The sequence below is a fragment of the Diabrotica undecimpunctata genome, chromosome 6 (assembly GCF_040954645.1).
Source record: "Diabrotica undecimpunctata isolate CICGRU chromosome 6, icDiaUnde3, whole genome shotgun sequence".
Classification (NCBI taxonomy): Eukaryota; Metazoa; Arthropoda; class Insecta; order Coleoptera; family Chrysomelidae; genus Diabrotica; species Diabrotica undecimpunctata.
Window position 1 is genome coordinate 111,381,697 of NC_092808.1, and position 20,775 is coordinate 111,402,471.

The window sequence follows — 20,775 nt, forward strand, 5'->3', positions numbered from 1 at the left end:
GTATTATACAAAGAAGGTTGGAGATATCGCTGAATAGATTCAGTTTGTTCCATAAACCAGTATCGAAACGTGGTTGAAAAATACAGGGTAACTGGTGAGAATACCAGAAGAGCTGGTCATGGCAGAAACTTTGCCACAACCTTTGCTCACAGTCGTTTGTTAAGGCTTTTCGTCTGCTAAGACAACGATTTGTAAAAACCCATCAGTTTCAATCTGAGCTTCCGCAAACCAGTATAAATTTGCATCCTCCTATTGCTGCTGGAAGATCAGCATTAAGCAGAAATAATCGTAAAGCACAGTTAACTTTTGGCAGGGATCATGTGAAATGGGAAGAAACAGATTGGGAACAAGTTCTGTTGACAGATAAGTTACACTTTTGGTTGAATGCGAGTGATTAACTCTATTTTAATTCGTGCTTTTAGAAGACCAAATGATAATATGCGTAATGAACGTAACAAATACTATTTTATTTAGTGGAGGCTCGCTTGTGGTGTGGAAAGGCATGCCAATAGCAGCTCACATGGTTTTGGTATTAAATAATGGCAATATTACTACTGAGCGTTACATATTAGATATTCTTCAAGATCATGTAGTGTCTTTTGCACCTTGTAGTAGGCAAATTTTTTGTTAATGCACGATAATGCTAGAATGAATGCATCACCAGTAGGTTGAGACTATCTCTTAGAAGTTGGCACTAAACCAATCGGCTAGCGAACACGTAGTCTTTACCTTAACCCCATAGTAGAACATGTGTGAGTTATCCTTGAGACTCAATTAAGATTTCAGCCGAACTGACAATTTGGAGGACATGGCGACTTTGTTTGTGTCATGTTTTGATTTCTAGTTTGATCGTTTCAAATCTTAGTTTAAGCATCAATCGCAGATGTCAGGAAGTGATTAGAAGCAGAAATGAAAATACACAATATTAGGGTTAAAACGATCAGTCATTTTTTTTTAATAACATTTCTAATTTTTCTCTATTGAGCAAGCGAGGAATATTTATGAACTTAAAAAGAAACAGTGAAGTGCTTACTATTATTTTAATTATAATAGATATTCTAGATAGTAAATAACAGTATTTTTTTAATGTGAACAAATTTGGAAATTTGGGATAAAATATAAATCCATTTTTTTAATTACTAAACGCCATGATTTAAATGTTTGTTTTCTTACGACATGATTTTAATTTTAGTTTTGTATAAGCACTCCTCTTGGCAATTGAATACTGTAAACACAAATTGGTATTTTAATATCTTTCTGGAATGACGTAATTTTTTAATGTAGAATCTTTTAATAATTTTTTTTGTTCCTTTGGAAGATTTTTACAAAAATAGTGCCCAATAATAATAAATTCTAATATATTATCTAATTGTACTTGGATTTGAAAAATAATACACAACTTCTATATGTTTGAAAGAACCACGCCCACTCTCTTCAACACGAGCGACCTGGCCTTGAATATAAATTTGTATGAAAAGATGATTATGATATGCATCTACGCTACAAGTTAATTAAAAACTTTGCACTGAACCAACCGGCTAGCCAACACGTAGTCTTTACCTTAACCCCATAGAACATGTGTGAGTTATCCTTGAGAGGCAATTAAGATTTCAGCCGAACTGACAATTTGGAGGACATGGGCGACTTTGTTTGTGTCATGTTTTGATTTCTAGTTTGATCGTTTTGATCGTTTCAAATCTTAGTTTAAGCATCAATCGCAGATGTCAGGAAGTGATTAGAAGCAGAAATGAAAATACACAATATTAGGGTTAAAACGATCAGTAATTTTTTTTTAATAACATTTCTAATTTTTGAAGCAAAGCTTCTATCCCGGTGTTGTATTTTACTTTTTTCTCTCTAGTGAAATGCTGAGGCGGCCGTCACGGAACTAGCACCACAAAACGGCGTCGTCACGGGTAGCGTCATAGAATAGCGGTTCTTGACATCGATTCACTACTCTCGATCAATATGTTTCTAGTAATCATATATTTATTCTAAGCAGGTTTAAATTAAAAACTGGATAAAAAATAACTAACAAAATATAAACGTTAAATGAGAAAGTTCTGAAACTACTTTCCTGTGGCATGGTTAAGCTAAACATTATGTTTTTTATGAGATTAAGCCCCAATTATTGGTTGTGATTGTGGTGAAAATCGCATTTTTAATTAACTAATATTTGACGTTTGGATTTCTACTCTGAAAATCGTTCCCAAAAAAAGGTTTTTTGTACAAGTTATGTAAAATTGTGTATAAGCAAAGATTTTGTTTATGGTTATTGGATTTTTTAGAACGATTTCCGAAGTGGAAATCGAAACGTCAAATATTATTTAATTAAAAATAATTAAATTGATTAATGATTTCATCACAATCACAACCAATAATTGTGGTTTAATCCCATATAAAACATAATATTTAAATTAAATGAGAAGTAAAAAATTAAAAGAATATTTTTCACTAAAACATTCGATCCGTAATGATTGTCAAAATTTAAATCAAATTGCATAAATGACATCTAACTAATAACAACATTGAATCATGTTTAAATTTTTATAATAATTCTCGTTTTAAAATAATTACATTTACTATCAAATGGTATTTTATTATATTTCATTATTAATATATGGTCTGAATTTGACTGGTTTGTCATAAGTTAGTAAACAACGTAGGTATGCTTTGTTAATACGTTAACAGGTGGCATTAGGAGCAAAGAATATTTTTATTGAATTTGTTTAAAATATAAAAAATAAATAAATAAGAAAATTACTCTATTTAAGTAATTTAAAATATATTATTTAAATTTTAAAAATATTTTTTAATATAACTTGTTATATTTAAACATCTTATTTTTAGTTTAATAATAATTAAATTTGCCATCAAATTATATTTATTTATATTTTCATAATTCCATATAAATATAAATACAATTTTGGATTTTTGCAATTATCAGTTTGACTATTACATAAGTGCGATAAAAAGAGTTATTGATAAAACATTTTCATAGTTTGTACAGTCACAGCGGAATAGCTCATTTGTGTACCGAACGAGAGGGTGACCGTTAGGTAAACAAATTGTCAAAACTGACCATAATTTGTTATTTCAATTTTTGAAATTGTTCAAAATTTTTTGTACAGGAAACGTAAAAAATATCTTCCAACGAATGCGATAAAGCATGAAAAAAGGTTAAAAAAGATACACCTACAAAAACTGCAGCTGGACAGAAATTTGATTGAAAATATTAAGAAATTGTGAAGAGGATAGTAAAAGCAGCAATTTTGTTGATTAATATAAAGCTTCGCGCTAGTCTGCTGAACCTTTTTTTATTCTCTAAGTACATAAGCTCAAGATGGTAAAGAGACGCAAGCTCTGGATGCGCAATGTTAAAATTAACAAAAATGGAGAAAGCTTCTTTGAATTTGCCGTTACTTTTGTGCAGTGTTGTTTTGTTGTGATATGAACAGGGAAAATGTGTGAAACGACAAGTTTATTAAGATATTATTACAACGATATTTTTATAAAGATTTAGAAAAATACGTTACCAGATAATTGGATGCAGTCGGATGTAGAAATTGGTAGTGCAACAAGCTCTATCGCTAATCTGTTTATTTAATTTATTTCCAATATAACTAGGGTGACCATATGTACTTTTTTTAGTATGACAGTACTTTCTTTCCAAACGCTGTCCTATTGTACTTTGAAATTTATGAAGTACACCTAAATGTACTCTTTTTCTTAATTACACAAAATTAAGTTATACTTTTTGTCCAAACAAAATATAATTATGATTCGAATTGATTCAAGAATCGATCTTTTGCGGAAGAATCAGAATCTCCTATCTTTAGCAGCAATCGATCGGCGCAGAGGTCACTTACGACTCTCGTCGCCGCGTCATCGTCTAGCTTAGTTTATTACCGATACGCCCATCTCCCTCCCATCACTGTCTGTTTCATTCCGCAGCAAGATCTTATTATCTTATTTATTTAGTAAAAATAAAAATATCTCGTCGTATGTTTATGTTTATTTGTTACTTGTGCGCTCACTGTTGATTAGTCTATTAACCTTTTGTCTTAAATTCCGGCAGTTTTTATTGTTTTTTATATTATTTTGTGCTGTGCGGAAAAATAAACAATTTCATCATGTCACCGCCTAGAAGAAAATGCCATTTTAACGTCGAGATGCAAGCAGAGTATCCTTTTATGAAACAAAAATCAAATGTTTCACCGCATATTGTGTTTTGTCAAGTTTGTAAAAGTGATGTTGATATTTCTAACAGTGGTCGCAATAATATCAAACAACATATTTGTCAAAGAAAAAACACATGTTGGCTGCTAATGCAAACTCGAAGAGCAGCAAATTGGAAACCTTTGTTAAAAAAGAAAATTTAAGTTCTGAAAATATGTTGATTGATGCCAAGGAAGGTACTTTTGCTTATACAATTAAGCATTTGCAAAGTTTTAGATCCTTAGACTGCACGTCAAAACTAATTGTAAGCATGTTTGAACCTAAATTTGCGGCAGCTCGAACCAAAACTGTAAAAAATGTTTTAACTCAAGAGGCTCAATCCCAATTGGAAATTGACCTTCGAAAAGCAAATTTCGTCAGCATCACAATCGATTCGTCGAATCATAGAGAAATTAAAGTTGTGCCCTTAATGGTAAGATATTTTCATGGAAAAAATGGTGTCCAAGGAAAATTACTTCAGCTACGTAACTTACCTGGTGAAACATCAGAGCAGTTAAAAGATTACGTGGTCAATGTTTTGAATCACCATAATCTACTACAAAAATGCATCGGAATGTCTGCTGATAATCATCATCATCAGTGGCATTACAGCTCGTTATGAGCTAAAGCCTTCTTCAGAACAATCTTCCATTCGCCCCTGTCTCTGGCAACTCTTCTCCATGCTTTTACTCCAATGTCTGCTGATAATACAAATACAAATTTTGATGGAATGAGAAGAAAAGGAGTGAATAATCTATTCAGCAAATTAAATGCTTCTCGTGGTAAACCCGTGATTGGAATTGGTTGTGTGGCACACATTTTTAATAACTGTTTATAAAATGCGACGGACGTCTTACCCATAGACATCGAGGTTATTGCGGTCAAGATTTTTAGGAATTTCTATATTTTTACAGTCAGAGTGGAGAAACTAAAACAGTTTTGCGATTTTGTTGATATCGAGTACAAAAAAATGTTGTCGTTTTCAAAAACAAGATTTTTGAGCCTAATGCCAGCCATTGAACGAATTATACAAATGTTCGAACCCTTGAAAGCATATTTTTTATCGATTGATAATTGTCCAACAGTTCTAAAAGTTTTTTCAAAACCCAATCAGTAAAGCATGGATTGCGTCTCTCTACCACAAAGTGATTTTAGACGTAGAAGGTGACAAAATATGCGCAACGGAAGCCGCTTTGGAGTATTTCGAACTCACAAATAAGCTTCAAAATCGCTTAAATGAGTTATTTTTACCTCTTAAAGTAAGAGAGTCACTTTCAAAACTTCGAAAATATGGAAGACCTTGGCCTTAGTGTGAACTATCGGGATATCTTTGTCACACATGTCAAGCAGTTCTATTCAAATTGTGTAACATATTTGAAAAACTGGAGTGAAAATTTAAGTTAACTAAAGCTATTCGGATGGGTTAACTTGAAAAAACAAGTTTCTTGGGCTGAAATTTTATCGTCGTGTGAGGCTTTCAAAGACTACATAGGTCCGATATTGAATCAGGACGAACTGTTTGATGAAGTTAGTCTAATACGAACCTACGTTACAGAAGATAAAATCGCAGACTGGAATTCGAAAAATATTTCTACCGAAGATCGATGGCTCGAAATCTTCCAAAAAGAAAGTGCTTTGAAAAATCTCAAAATTCTATGTGAGTTTGTTTTTTGTCTGCCTGGGACCAGTGCGTCGATTGAGCGGTTGTTCTCAAATATCAATAACTATTGGAGTCCCAACAAATCGCAGTTGAAAATATCTACTCTGGAAGCCATCATGCAAGTCTACACAAACTTCAAAGTTTCGTGCAATGAAATGTTTCAGTTCTTAAAGAGTAAACCACAACTTCTGAAGGAAATTCATAGTTTCAAAAAGTACGACTGGTACCAAAATGATGATCAAGATGTTCAGGAAGAAACGTCGAAAGAAAATTAACTATTAAAATTTATCATACATTTTTTATGTACTTATGTTTGATTAAAAAAAAATCGTTCTTATCATTATTTCATTAAAGATTCGTAAAATTTTGACCAGAAAAATTTCCTAGGGCACTAGCATAGTACATATTTTCTTAAAAATTATAAATGTACTCTTTTTTGTTGAAAAATTATGGTCACCCTAAATATAACTGATTTAACTGAAGACGAAACTATTCCTACGTCGAAAGCACATCACGAAATGACACTAACTAATTATCAACGGTAAGATGAGAACCGGGATTATAGTGTTTTTGACAATTACTTATGAACATTTCAATCACGTTTTGAATATGTGCCAGTTTGTCGGTTTGTCTACGGAGCTTTAAGTACTTACCTGCATTAAAATGCTTCCAGCTGATTATGTATATAACAAAACTGTCAAAATGACAATATATGAAAATTTCCGTTAAGGTCTCATATATATATATATATATATATATATATATATATATATATATATATATATATATATATATATATATATATATATATATATATATATATATATATAGAAATGTAGCCATAAGCTCCCTTACTATTAAGAATCAGCAGATTCCGATATCCGACGTTATAAATAGGAAGAAATCAATATTTTTATTATTATTGTAATTATTATGTTTCAATAGTCAAGTTTAAATCATTAAATGTAGTAGTTTGTAGAATTTCTCAAAAATTGTAACTTATTTTCGAAATAAAGATTTTTTTTTGGGAATATCGACGTTGAAGAAACATTTCTGGCGCTGCGAACCACAGGATATTTCATACAGAAACATAGTCGTTTCCTGGTCTACATTAGTTTAATGAAATCCTGAAGAACCTGGTAAAAGAGAAAAATGTATTGGAAATCAAACACGATCATCCTTGCGTAAGTTTTTCCTTTCTTTACCATTGTTTATGAGCATTTATTATTTTAATTGAATTCTTAAACATTTACATTGAATTTATTATTTATTGTTTATTGAATTTATATTATTTATAACATTTTACTTCAACGAATTTTTATATATACTTGCATTTATATTTTTGCATATATTTTATGAGTACATTGAATGATATTTCCCAAAATAGTATCGAAAATTTAAGTTTACTATTCGACAATTTAAATTTAAAAATAAAAAGAAATCTACAAACCTCTAAATCTAAGCCTGCATCTAAATTACGTTCCAAAATGCCGATGACCAATAGCGATATTGCTAGCCTTTGCTCAACTCTGCCCGAATTCTCTTCTGGAGACAACCTCTTCACCTTTATCAAAGCAGTAGATAATTTAATAGTTTTCTTAGGCACCCAAGATTTAAATCCGTCCCAAGAATTTATTTTAAATTCCCATATCGTATCTCGAATTAAAGGAGAACCTAGAAATTTCTTCTACTAAACTATTCTAATAAAACCAATTGGACAGAAATTCGTCCAGCGTTATTAACTAAATACGGAGACAGACGTTCCGAAGACATATTAGTAACACAACTATCCACTACCGTCCAAAAACATAGTGAATCCTACGACAATTATCATCAGAGAATAACTACAAATCTGAACGATTTACTCCAACACATCACCCTAAACGATAATCCCGCGACAGTCACTTTTAAAACTCCATACTTCAAAAACATTGCCCTCAAAACTTTCTGTACCGGAATCAACGAGCCTTATTGCGAATACTTATCGCATTTTGAATTAAATTCCCTAGAAGAAGCCCTTCAAAAGTGTATTGCCTACGATAACCACAAAAATCAACAACAATACATGAACTTCCTTAAGAGCCAACAAAACAAAAAGGCCCCACTCAAAAATAAACCCTATCAATCTTCGAATAATCAAAGATCCACAAACTTCCAACCCACGCATTCAAATTATGTGAGACCTTCAACTCACAACACAGAGCCCAATTTTAACTTCACTCCACAACAGAACTATAATTTTCCTCAGAGACAAAATTTCAGTTCTCACGAACAAAATCAATCCTTCCAACGAAACAATGTTCCGAAAAACAACCAACAAAGATTAAATAAATATAAAGCTCCTAGACCCCAACCAAATTTTGCTACTCCAATGAGCGGTGTTCAAACTACCACAACCAGAAACCATCAGCCCATGACAATTACAACTAATAGAAGCCACAATTTTCACATAGACTCAAATGATACCCAATATTTCGAAAATGATTTCGAAAATTACGAATCCGAACAAGAGCCCGATTTGCATGATGAAAATCATCAGGATTTTCAAGCCATCCCGTTAGACGATCATCCACCCCCTGTATAAACCTATATAATATCGAAAGTTCCCCTGGGTTACCCTGCTTCGTTACACCCAAAACACATCTACGCGTTTTAATCGATACCGGCGGTTCCCATTCAATTTTAAATCCGCGAGCTCTCAAACTATTTGATAAAAATCATATTTATCGAAAACCTTTTTCGCTAACGTCAATGAAAATTACTTCCAAGCACGACTTAAATATTAAGACGCCACTATTCCTAGAATATGGAATTCCACAAACATTCGACGTAAAAATTGCCGACTTTAGTCAACACTTTGATATCCTCCTTGGAACTTACGATCTGAAAAGATTCCACGCCACAATTAGCTACGCAACTCATACTTTAACCTTTGAGAATCCTCATGTTAGCATTCCATTTGAAACTTTATACCAAAAAATTCCAGTAAGCGTTCATAATGGCGAAGTTTTATTGCGCGAAAGACACTTTCAAGGTATCAAAATTCCCCATTCTATTCACGTTGCAAAAAACGGCTTTCTAGACACTTTCGACTTACCTATGCCTATGAAATTTAATAAGAGAATTGAAGTTGAGAACTTTTGTAATTATAATATAGTAAAAATTCCAACGACGCATTTTAATGAAAATAAAATCCGTACTTCGCACTTAAATAACGAAGAAAAGTATAAAATTATGAATCTTTGCAAAAAATATAAAGACGTATTTTACGACGAAAACAAAAATTTAACTTTCACGTCAGCTGTTAGACACGAATTTAAAACAAAGGATGAAAATCCAATTTATGTAAAGGGATTTCGGCATCCCAAAGCAATGCAGGAAGAAATAAAAAAACAAATAAATAATTTATTAGATAATAAGATAATTCGACCGTCAATTTCACCGTACTCAGCTCCAGTTTGGATAGTACCAAAAAAAGCTGATGCCTCAGGTCAGAAAAAATTTAGATTAGTAATTGATTACAGGAAGCTCAATGATCATACTGAAAGTGATCGCTACCCACTTCCTCAGATAGATGAGATACTGGATAACTTAGGAAAAGCCAGTTATTTCACAACATTAGATTTAGCTCAAGGTTACCATCAGATTGAAGTTCATCCGGATTCTATTCGGAAAACAGCCTTTTCAGTTCCGCATGGTCACTTTGAATTTTTACGTATGCCCTTTGGTTTAAAGAATAGCCCAGCAACATTCGAAAGGTTAATGGACAATATTCTTAGGCCCTTTATTCATAAGTTTTGCTTCGTCTACATGGACGATGTCATTATTTTTTCCAAGTCACTGCAAGAACACTTAGTTCATATTGCGACTATTTTTGACACTTTCAGAAAAAATAATTTAAAAATTCAGTTAGACAAATCTGAGTTTCTCACGAAAGAAGTTTCTTTCTTAGGTCACGTAGTGACAACCGAAGGAATCAAACCTAACCCAGCAAAAATCGAAGCTATACAAAAATATCCTCTACCAAAAACAGTAAAAGAAATTAAATCATTTCTTGGTTTAATCGGTTACTACCGAAGATTCATACCCAACTTTGCAAAAATAACGTCCCCATTTTCGAGATGTACTCGAAAAGGAGCAACTATCGACCCCACAAATCCAAATTATTTAGAATGTTTTGCAAAATGCAAACAATTGTTAACTAATTCTCCAGTCTTACAATATCCAGACTTCGAAAAGCCTTTTGTACTGACTACAGACGCCTCTAATATAGCTATAGGATCAGTATTATCTCAAAATAATCACCCTATTGCCTACTATTCTCGAACTCTAAATTCCGCAGAACGAAACTACTCCACTATTGAAAAAGAACTTTTAGCCATACTAGATTCTTGTAAACACTTCCGTATGTATTTATACAACCAAAAATTCACTGTAGAAACAGATCACAATCCTCTCGTATGGATCTACAAAATTAAAGACCCCACTTCTAGATTAGCCCGATGGAGACTTAAACTAGAAGAATATGATTTTGAAGTTAAATATAAAAAAGGCAAAGAGAATCAAGTTGCTGATGCTCTTAGCCGAGTCCAAATAAATGCCCTAAGCTCGAGTTCAGAATGTGCTGAACCCCCGAATTCAGAATGTGCTGAACCACCCGACAATTTCGACATAGACGATTTCCTTGCCGATTTTGACAACTTACAAAACAGTACTAACACACAACATACATCAGTTGAGAACCCTATCACTGGAATAGAGATTTCACCTGAACCAATTAATTTATCCTCAAACCAAATTATTTTTAAACCAGAGTCAAATAATTTTGAAATTAAATACAAAAGAATTTTTAACAAACACCGTTACACTGTCACTTTGACAAATAATTGGAAAACAGAAATAGCAAATACCTTCCAAAATATCCTTAGACCAAATCAAAAATTTGCAATAACAATCCCTCACGAATTTAGACCTTTTATCTGTAACTATTTTAAAGAAAAAATAAATTCCACAGTCAAAGCAATATTTTGCAATATACTACTTCAGGACATAGAAGAAGAAAACCAACAAATAGAATGCATAAAGAAATATCACGTAGAAAATCACAACGGAATAATTGAAACCTACAAACATTTAAAACAAAAATTTTATTGGCCCTCAATGCAGACAACTATTTCTAATTTTATCAATAAATGCGAAATTTGCCTAAAAAATAAATACGAGCGACGTCCTTATAAACTTCCCCAATTAGGACCGTTGTTAGGTCAAAAACCTTTTGATATATTACATATCGATCTATTCCACTGCAATAAAAACCTGTATCTCACAATAATAGATTCTTTTTCCAAATACGGTCAATGCTATAAGCTCACCGACAAAACTTCCATTTCCATACTAAATAAATTAAGACACTACTTTTCGCACCACAATTACCCAAAAAAGATTGTATGCGACAGCGGCACCGAATTTAATTCTGCAGTCATTAAAGAATTCCTAAATATCCACAAAATCGAAATACATTTTACAACAGTAAACAATTCTTCCTCAAACTCTCCTGTAGAGCGCTTTCATTCAACTCTTATTGAAAAACTTAGGACCTTACAAGCCCAAAATCCAAATGATTCGTTAGATGACATTCTAACACACGCCATTCTTATTTACAACCAATCAATCCACAGTTCCACAGATTATTCCCCGTTCTCAATTCTGTACGGACCCTATGCAGAAGAAATACATTTCGACTTTGATCTTCCGATATACGAAACATATAATCAAAGACATAAAGAAGAACTCCAACCCTTTATTGCAGAACTATATAATAAACAAAAACAAAAAAGACAACAACTCTTAGATAGACAAAACGAAAATGCCGAAGATATTCCGGAAATAGACCTTACAAAATCCCTATATGTTTCTAAGAAAAAACATAAGTCCAAATTACAAGCCCCTTTCTCCACTATTCATCCAGAAACGCAAGACAAAACAAAAATAATCGGTAAAACAGATAAACAAAATTTAACAAGCACTCACCTTAAATATGTAAAACGAATACGAAAACATGTAGATAAACCTACTCAAGACCCAAATTTTTCACAGGACAATCCTCGCCCTGGTCCATCCACTCAATATTCAGGAGATTCCGAATAATGGTTACTATGCTGAAGAGATAGGCAAATCAAGAGAAATCTCCCACTATCACAGACATTTTCTTCACATTCCACTAGACAAATTATCCGACAGTATTGACGCTAGTCCGACAAGCTATTTCAAAGATCACTTCAAAAATGCACCTCTCTCGCTACTGTACTCCCAATACACCCACATACAAGAACAAACAAAAGACGATCTACACAAGATTACGCGAAAACAGAAACGCGGACTTTTTAATTTTCTAGGTACAGCCATCAAATACGTGACTGGAAATCCAGACGACTCTGACTTAGACTTGTTAAAATCACACATAATCTCTTTAGAAAATAAACAAAACGAAATCATAAAAAAAATTTAATAACCAAATATCTTATGGAAACTCTTTTAACACGAGATTCGATAAACTTTTAGAAAAACTGAATTCTGATAATTCAATTCTCATATCTGCACTCAACAAATTATCAGCTGATTTTGACAGCTATATCATTCTACACAACGAGATAATAAATCTCCAAAATATAAACGAATTTCTAATGAAACTTATTAGAACCATTACTTTATCTGAACTTAATATCTCCAATATAGAATTATTCACTTTAAAGGAAATAATAGACCTTAAAGAGAACCTTCTCAAAATTTATCCCAGAAATTCAATTCCCAATAGTAATGAACACCCTTATGAACTTATAGAATCAACAAAAACTTTAGTTTGTGTAACTTCAAATACAATGCTCATAATAATTAAAATCCCTATACTCCATGAAATTCCTTATACTACCTATAAAATCTATCCCATTCCAAACAAAGATCATGTTATGATTCTGCCACCTGCAAGCTACTATACAAATAATAAATGGTTCAACACTTGTATAGGACAAGGCGATAACATAGTTTGTTCCAACTATGTACAATCCAAATGTAACATACCCAATGTAGATAATTGCACAAAAACATTAATCACAGAGAACTTTTTCCAAGAAACCAGCAAAGTCATATTGCTAGGAATAGTTCACCCAATGAGAATCCAGCAGATAGAAATTAATTCAACCAGCCTCTTGACGACAGATGTACCAATAATGATTGAAGGTATCCAATTTAATAAAAAGACGTCTCAAGACATTTCCATTCCAAAAATTGTTCCAATAAAATTAATACCAAACCATGAGATGAAAATTGAAAAATTAACAATCCCAGAGACACATGGCCAAATTCAACCAATAGATACCATAGAAGTACTACCCCGATTATCCATAGGACTGAGCACCACTTCTGTTATAATATTTTTAACTATTTTAGCTTTCCTAATAATCTTCCTAATTAGGAAAAGAAAACGAATTTCCAAAATCCTATTGGGAGAAAAATTGCATCCTGCCCAGATCCAGATACTAGACGAGCTGATAGCCGAAGTAACCAAAACTTCGAGGACGAAGTCCCAACCAATGTAGGGAGGAGAAATGTAGCCATAAGCTCCCTTACTATTAAGAATCAGCAGATTCCGATATCCGACGTTATAAATAGGAAGAAATCAATATTTTTATTATTATTGTAATTATTATGTTTCAATAGTCAAGTTTAAATCATTAAATGTAGTAGTTTGTAGAATTTCTCAAAAATTGTAACTTATTTTCGAAATAAAGATTTTTTTTTGGGAATATCGACGTTGAAGAAACATTTCTATATATTACCACTTTAAAGTGTTTATAATTGTAATTTGTGCGATGAAAATATGTTAAAAACAATTCAACCACGTACAAGTTGTAGTCCATGTGACCCACAACTTCTGTGAGAAACTGGGTCTATTTATATATTGTATAAAATATGTAAATTTATATTCTAACACAATTTTTTTGTTATAAAAAACCTCTATTATTATTATCATCCAGATTTAGTCGTACTGCTCACACTCCCTCTAAGGAGAAAATTCCCTCATCCCAGATACCTACGGTATCAAAAGGATTGAGCTCTGGTGGGACTCTTTTCGTGTTATCGAGCCCTAGGTGACTTGGTATGTTGGAGTATCTCCCAAAAATTTTCGTACACATATGGACGTCGCGAGGAGTACAGCTTCCTGCATGGCCTTATAGAGATGTTCATTTAGACCCAGCTGTTTTATGTTCTCTAGGAGGTTTTTGGAAATAAAACCAGTAGTAGATAGAATAATAGGTACTGTATTATTATCCAGATTTAGCCATACGGCTCACACTCCCTCTGAAAATTCACTCATACCAGATACCTACGGTATCAAAAGGATTGAGCTCTGGTGGGACTCTTTCCGTGTTATCGAGCCCTAGGTGACTTGGTATGCTGGAGTATCTCCCAAAAATTTTCCTACACATCTGGACGTTGCGAGGAGTACAGTATTATTATTATCCAGATTTAGCCATACGGCTCACACTCCCTCTAAGGGGAAAATTCATTCATCCCAGATACCTACAGTATCAAAAGGATTGAGCTCTGGTGGGACTCTTTCCGTGTTAGCGAGCCCTAGGTGACTATAAGATCGAGACTAGGTGAGAATAATAGGTATTGTCTGGGTACTTTCCATTCTCCACTGTCTTCGTATTTGAATTTCCAGATCCTTGTACTTGGCGATCTCTTCGTTCTGTTTAACACGAAGATTATTGTTGTTGGGTATCGCCACATCAATTTGTGTTGTTTGTCTCTTTAGTTTATTAACTAGTATGAGATCTGGTTTATTATGTGCCACTGTTTGGTCTGTAAGCACAATGCGGTCCTAGTATAGCTTGTAGTTATCATTCTCAAGTATACTTTCAGGAACGTATTGATAATGTACCGTTTATAAATAAAACGAGCGGTTCGAATTTATATAAAAATATATTTATTTATAAGTTTACAGTTCGGTAATATCTTATCAACTAAACTTTAACTCCTAGAAGATATGCTTATATACAAAAGTTATTATGTACTAGAATATTCTGGCGTATCCCACCTCTAATTCGCTTATTTGACGGGTCCATCCCTGCCGCGCTCCATACATCGCTGGAAACTTCTAGTCGCTTTCGAGATGCAACCGTTACACGGGCCACGCCGAATGCATGTTCGTAACACTGCTCCCTTCTTAGATCTGAGCGTCCCGATCAGCAACTCTATATGTAGGCTCAGGATGGCGGAATCTACAGAACTCTCTAGCTCTGCTTGAACCCCTCAAGAAGAAATAACAGTCTACTGACTTTGAAGGACACGATCTCTTCGGGTTAATGCAACACACAGTAATTCGTACGCCGATTTCTCGGAAGATCACTTCAAGCATGCTTCTGACAATCTTTCAGTCCAGATTTTCTAGTGCATGGCCTATCTTGGGTAAGTTCTTGATTTCATAATTACACACAATTTTCTTCAAATTAGTTAGAGCCCGCCATATATCTTCGTAGCTTACCCTGTCTGTATAAGACTTCCTGGTCACCAGATACAGCAAAGATTGAGAACCATCTTCTAATCTCAGTACTATTCCAACTTTGGGCTGATGGTTTTTTAACTCATCCAAACGACCGAATTTCCTGTAAAATACGGATAAGATTCCTTTAGTCATCTCAAGATCTTGTGCGACATAGTGGGCTAGAGAGACGTTATGCGGAACACTAAAAAGCCTTGCTGAACTTCTGTGGTCACGCCGAATCTAGCACTCTTTCTGTCTGCGTAATTTGACATAAATTCATTAAAGCTTGGTCGCCGGTCATCTTTGATCTCATGTTGAAGGGCTCGAGCTTCTTCTGTTTCATTTGAGCCAGCATAAGGTGCAAGACGATTTATGTGAACTACTTTTGGTTTACCTTTCGGCAACTTCTTAATTCGGTATATTACGTCATTTATTCTCTTTTTAATTTCATATGAACCCTCCCATTGTCTTTGCAGTTTAGAGGACAAGCCACGACAACGTTGTGGATTATAGAGCCAAACAATATCACCTACTTCATAGCTTTCATTCTTGCATCGAGAATCATATTGATTTTTCATTCTGTTACTGGCTAACTGGAAGTGTTGTCGGGCAAGTTCATAAATGTTCATTCTTAACTTCAGGCGGTCGATATAATCTTCGCTTGCAACATGTTATTCGGAAGGTCGGCAGCCAAACTCTAGGTCGCGGGGCAAACGAACTTCACGACCTAACATCAAGCAGGTTGGATTCTGGCCTGTAGTTTCATTCACGGCCGAGCGGTAGACCATTAGAAATAAATGAATGTGCTGGTCCCAATCTCTTTGATGTTCTGATACAACTTTAGACAGGTGTTTATCCATCGTTCGGTTCATCCTCTCGACCATTCCATCTGATTGAGGATGCAGAGGTGTCGTTCTGGTCTTATTGACACCAATCAATTTACAAACGTTTTGGAAAAGGGTTGACTCGAAATTTCGCCCTTGGTCGGAGTGGATCTCCAAGGGAACACCAAATCGGCTAAAGAATTCTTTAATAAGTACCTCTGCAACGGTAGCAGCTTCTTGATTTGGTATCGCATAGGCCTCAGTCCATTTCTTAAAATAATCCATGACTACCAGGATATATTTATTTACATCATTCGTCTCTGGAAGTGGACCTGCAATGTCGATTGCTACTCTTTCCATAGGACTACCAACATTGTACTGTTTCATGGGTGCCTTCTTTTTACCAACTGGACCATTACTGCTTGCACACAGTTCACATTTTCGGCACCATCTTTACAGTTCACTCAATAGAAGTTCTCGAACCTTTTTCAGAGTCTTCATGATACCAAAGTGTCCATTTGATGCACCGCCATGCAACTGACGCAATACTTCGGGCACTTTACTTTTAGGTACAATCAACTGAAGCTTAGTTTCAGTACCATCATCGTTCTCAAAGGTTCTATACAGAAGATCATCTTTTAGCACTAGGCAATTCCATTGGCTCCAGTAACACTTGACTTCGGGACTACATGCACTAATGTCTTGCCAAGAAGGTCTTTCACTTCGACGCATCCAGTTCAATACTCTTTTTATACATCGATCATCTGCTTGAGCGTATTGTAGCTGTTGAGGCTGCCATTGATCATTAATGACGGTGGTTCGTCTCACGGGGCAAAGTCGTTCTTCTAATTTAAGACAGTGATTACAATTTGCACTGCACGGCCGTCTCGAAAGGGCATCAGCATTTGAATGAACTCTGCCAGCCCTGTGTTCGATCTCGTAATCATATTCTTGTAATCGTTCTAACCATCTTGCCATTTGACAAGTACTTATAGAAATGCTCACAACCCTTCACTACGCCTAGTAATTCTCTCCTGGTAACGCAATAGTTTCTTTCTGCTTTCGACAAGACTTTGCTAAAGTAAGCGATGACTTTTTCCTGCCCATCTTGGATTTGGGAGAGAACAGCTCCTATTGCACTGTTGCTTGCATCGGTGTCCAACACAAATGTTCCTGCCTGTCTAGGGTAGCTTAAAACCGGTGCGCTGATTCACAGCCATTTGTAAGTGTTCGAAAGCTCTTTGACACTCTTCGCTCCATGTATATTATTTGCCTTCTTCTGTCAACTTTGTTGATGGCTTGGAGATGTTGGCATTTGTAAGTGTTCGAAAGCTCTTTGACACTCTTCGCTCCATGTATATTATTTGCCTTCTTCTGTCAACTTTGTTGATGGCTTGGAGATGTTGGCAAATCCTTTGACAAAACGTCGGTAATATGTACATAGGCCAAGAAAACTTCTAATTTCGTGTTTATCTCTTGGTACTTACCAATCCTTAATTGCTACAAGTTTTTCAGGATCAGCTGTTACACCATTACTTGCTACAATATGTCCCACGTACTTCACTTCTCGTCGAAACAAGTGACATTTCTTCGGAGTTAACTTCAAATTCGCTGCCCGCAATCGTTGAAAGACTTCTGTCAGATTATTGGCATGTTCATCGAAGGATCTTCCAACTACAATTACATCATCCAAATAAACCAGGCATGTTTTCCATGTTAGACCTTTTAAAACTGCCTCCATTAATCTTTCAAATGTGGCCGGGGCATTACATAAACCAAAAGGCATAACTGTGAACTGCCAAAGCTCTGATCCTATCGATAATGCGGTTTTTTTTAGGATCAGCTGGCTCCATGTCTACTAGCCAATATCCACTTTTCAGATCGAGTGTGGAGAACCAACGAGAACCAGAAAGTGCATCCAAAGTATTGTCTATTCTGGGCAAAGGATAACTATTTTTTTTAGTTGCCGCATTGAGCTGTCGGTAGTGAATACAAAAACGCGTTAAACCATCTTTCTTCTTTACTAGCACTACTGGTAATGTCCATTGACTGTTTGATGGTTCAATTACCCCTTGTTTGTTCATATATTTGATGATGTCTTCGGCTTCATCTCTTTTCACAAATGGAAGTCGTCTAGGTTGTTGTCTGATTGGCTGAGCGTCTCCGGTATTAATTTTATGCTTTACTATGCTTGTTTTGCCATTATCCTTCTTATCGATGGCAAAAACATCTTGAAATTCTATCAGCATAGACTTCACTTTTTTAGTTCGTTCATCGTCAAGATCTTGGCACGTTTTAATTACCGTCTCAACAAGCTCCTTTGGATACTTAGATTTCGATAGTTTCTCATTAGTATTCATAAAACAAATCGAAGCCACGAGAACACACTGTCCGATCAAAGTTCTTTTACTTAACTTAATAGCAGTTCCTTTTAAATTCATAACTCTTACAGGAACGACATCTCGTATTCTCACCAAAGCTTTTGCCGTTAGGAACTCGGCATTGTTCACATCTTCGACCATCTTTAAACTTTCCTCTTAGCAGTAACCATCAGGTCTGGTCATCAAAATTTTCTCACTATTACCGGGTATTGTTACGTCACAAGTAGTTATTAAGCTGATAACATTTCTTTGTCTTCATGAAATGGCAACTCTTCACCACTTATCTCGAGAAGTCCATCTTTGACATTCAATACAGCTCTAACTTTCCTTATTAAATCCATCCCCAATATGAACTCGTCGGAGATCTCTGCAATGAATACTCTATGTTTCACTGTGGTCTGTCCAATGGATACTGACATATTAGCCTCGCCATATGTATTAATTATCTCACCAGTTGCTGTTCTAAGCTTTACTGTTGCAGGCGATAATTTAAGATAACCTCGTACTACTTCTGGTCGTGCAATAGTTCTTGTTGCACCTGTATCTACCAAAAACGATCTACATTTATTATTGATAGGACCCTAGATGTACAAGCTATGAATTCCACCGGAGGACGTAATGTTCACAGTTACTATGGGGGCTGTGTTTCTCGAGGTCGGCAGTTGCCCTTTGGTGTCGACCCGTTCTACATCGCTATACATCGCTGGAAACTTCTAGTCGCTTTCGAGATGCAACCGTTACACTGGCCACGCCGAATGCATGTTCGCAACAATAATATGGAAGACGGTTTGTTTGGAGAAGTCTCAGTTTGATGGCTATTTCTTGATGAAGGATCTTTCTTACTGTGTCGTGCCCTTCCTTATATTCAGTTGCAGCAAATGCCTGGCAGCCCCCGGTAAGATGTTGGATGGATTCTTGAGCTAGACATACATATAGGCATTTGTCATTTTGGACATGAGGATCTTTGACGATATATTTCAGGTCATTTTTGGTTGGTATTACCTGATCCTGAATGGCGAGTACCGAACTTTCTGTTTCAGGGAACATCTTTTCTGATGTCAGCCAATAGTTCGACGCTATATTGTTGACATGGGCTTGACTGACCTCATTGGGATGTCGCATGTCGATAAGATGGTTTATGCGCATTTCTGGTTCCCTCAGTTTGATCGGTATTGTATCATCTACTGCACAAATCGCGCGATGTAGAGTAGATGTCTCAGCCTGCACCTGAAAATAATAATTTGTTTTTCTAGTTGCTTACTTATATCCATAAGTCCTCGTCCTCTTAAATACTGCGGTAATGTTATTCTTTCTACTGCACTTCAAGAATGGTGTTTTTGTGCCTTTGCAAGGTGTGTTCGTACTTTTAGCTGAAGATTTTCTATATACGTTTTTGTCCACTTAACAATACCAAATGAGTATCTAAGCGCGGAATATGCGTAGGTGTTTAGTGCCTTAAACAAATTTTTACTGTTAAGGTGTGAACGAAGCAGCTGTTTTACCCTTCGTATAAACTCAGTAGTTATCTCAGTTTTCATTTGCTTATGGTCAATCTACGAGCTTGCTTTATTCCGAGGTATTTATACATATCATTTTCACCAATGGCCTCGATGTTCTGGCCGTTTTGCATATCGAATCCGCCGGACTGAACCTTCCCTTTGATTATATTTAAGACATGGCAGTTGTCAAGACCAAAGTGCATACTAATATCATTAGAGAAATTTTCTACTGTTTTCAGCATCTGATTCAGGTGGCGTCGAGTGGAAGCTAATAGTTTTAAATCATCCATATACAATAGATAATTAAGCTTTGCCACAACAGTCGTGTTATTTTTGATGCTAAAACCTGTGTGAGTTGAGTTAAGTAGCTGGGATAGGGGGTTCATCGCTAGACAAAACCACAGTGGGCTCAACGACTCTCCTTGAAATAGGCCCCGGTTGATTTTCAGTTTCGATATTGTTTTCACCGGCTATTTGGAGGTGAATGTATGTCTTCCAATCTGCCATTATGTGTTTTAAAAAGGTCAATATGTTATCATCGACTTTATATATTTTTAAAATACTTATCTATAAACTATTCATGCGGCACTGAATCAAACGCTTTCTTGTAGTCGATGAAAGCAGTAAAGAGATTCATTTTTTGCTA

The 20,775-nt window shown here is 35.1% G+C and overlaps 1 protein-coding gene across 2 annotated transcripts in view; it reads right to left on the reverse strand.

Moving 5' to 3' along the window:
• Nucleotides 1-20,775, reverse strand: part of LOC140443728 (uncharacterized) — a 49,265-nt gene that overhangs the window by 15,596 nt on the left and 12,894 nt on the right. The gene's annotated exons all lie outside the window — the stretch shown is intronic.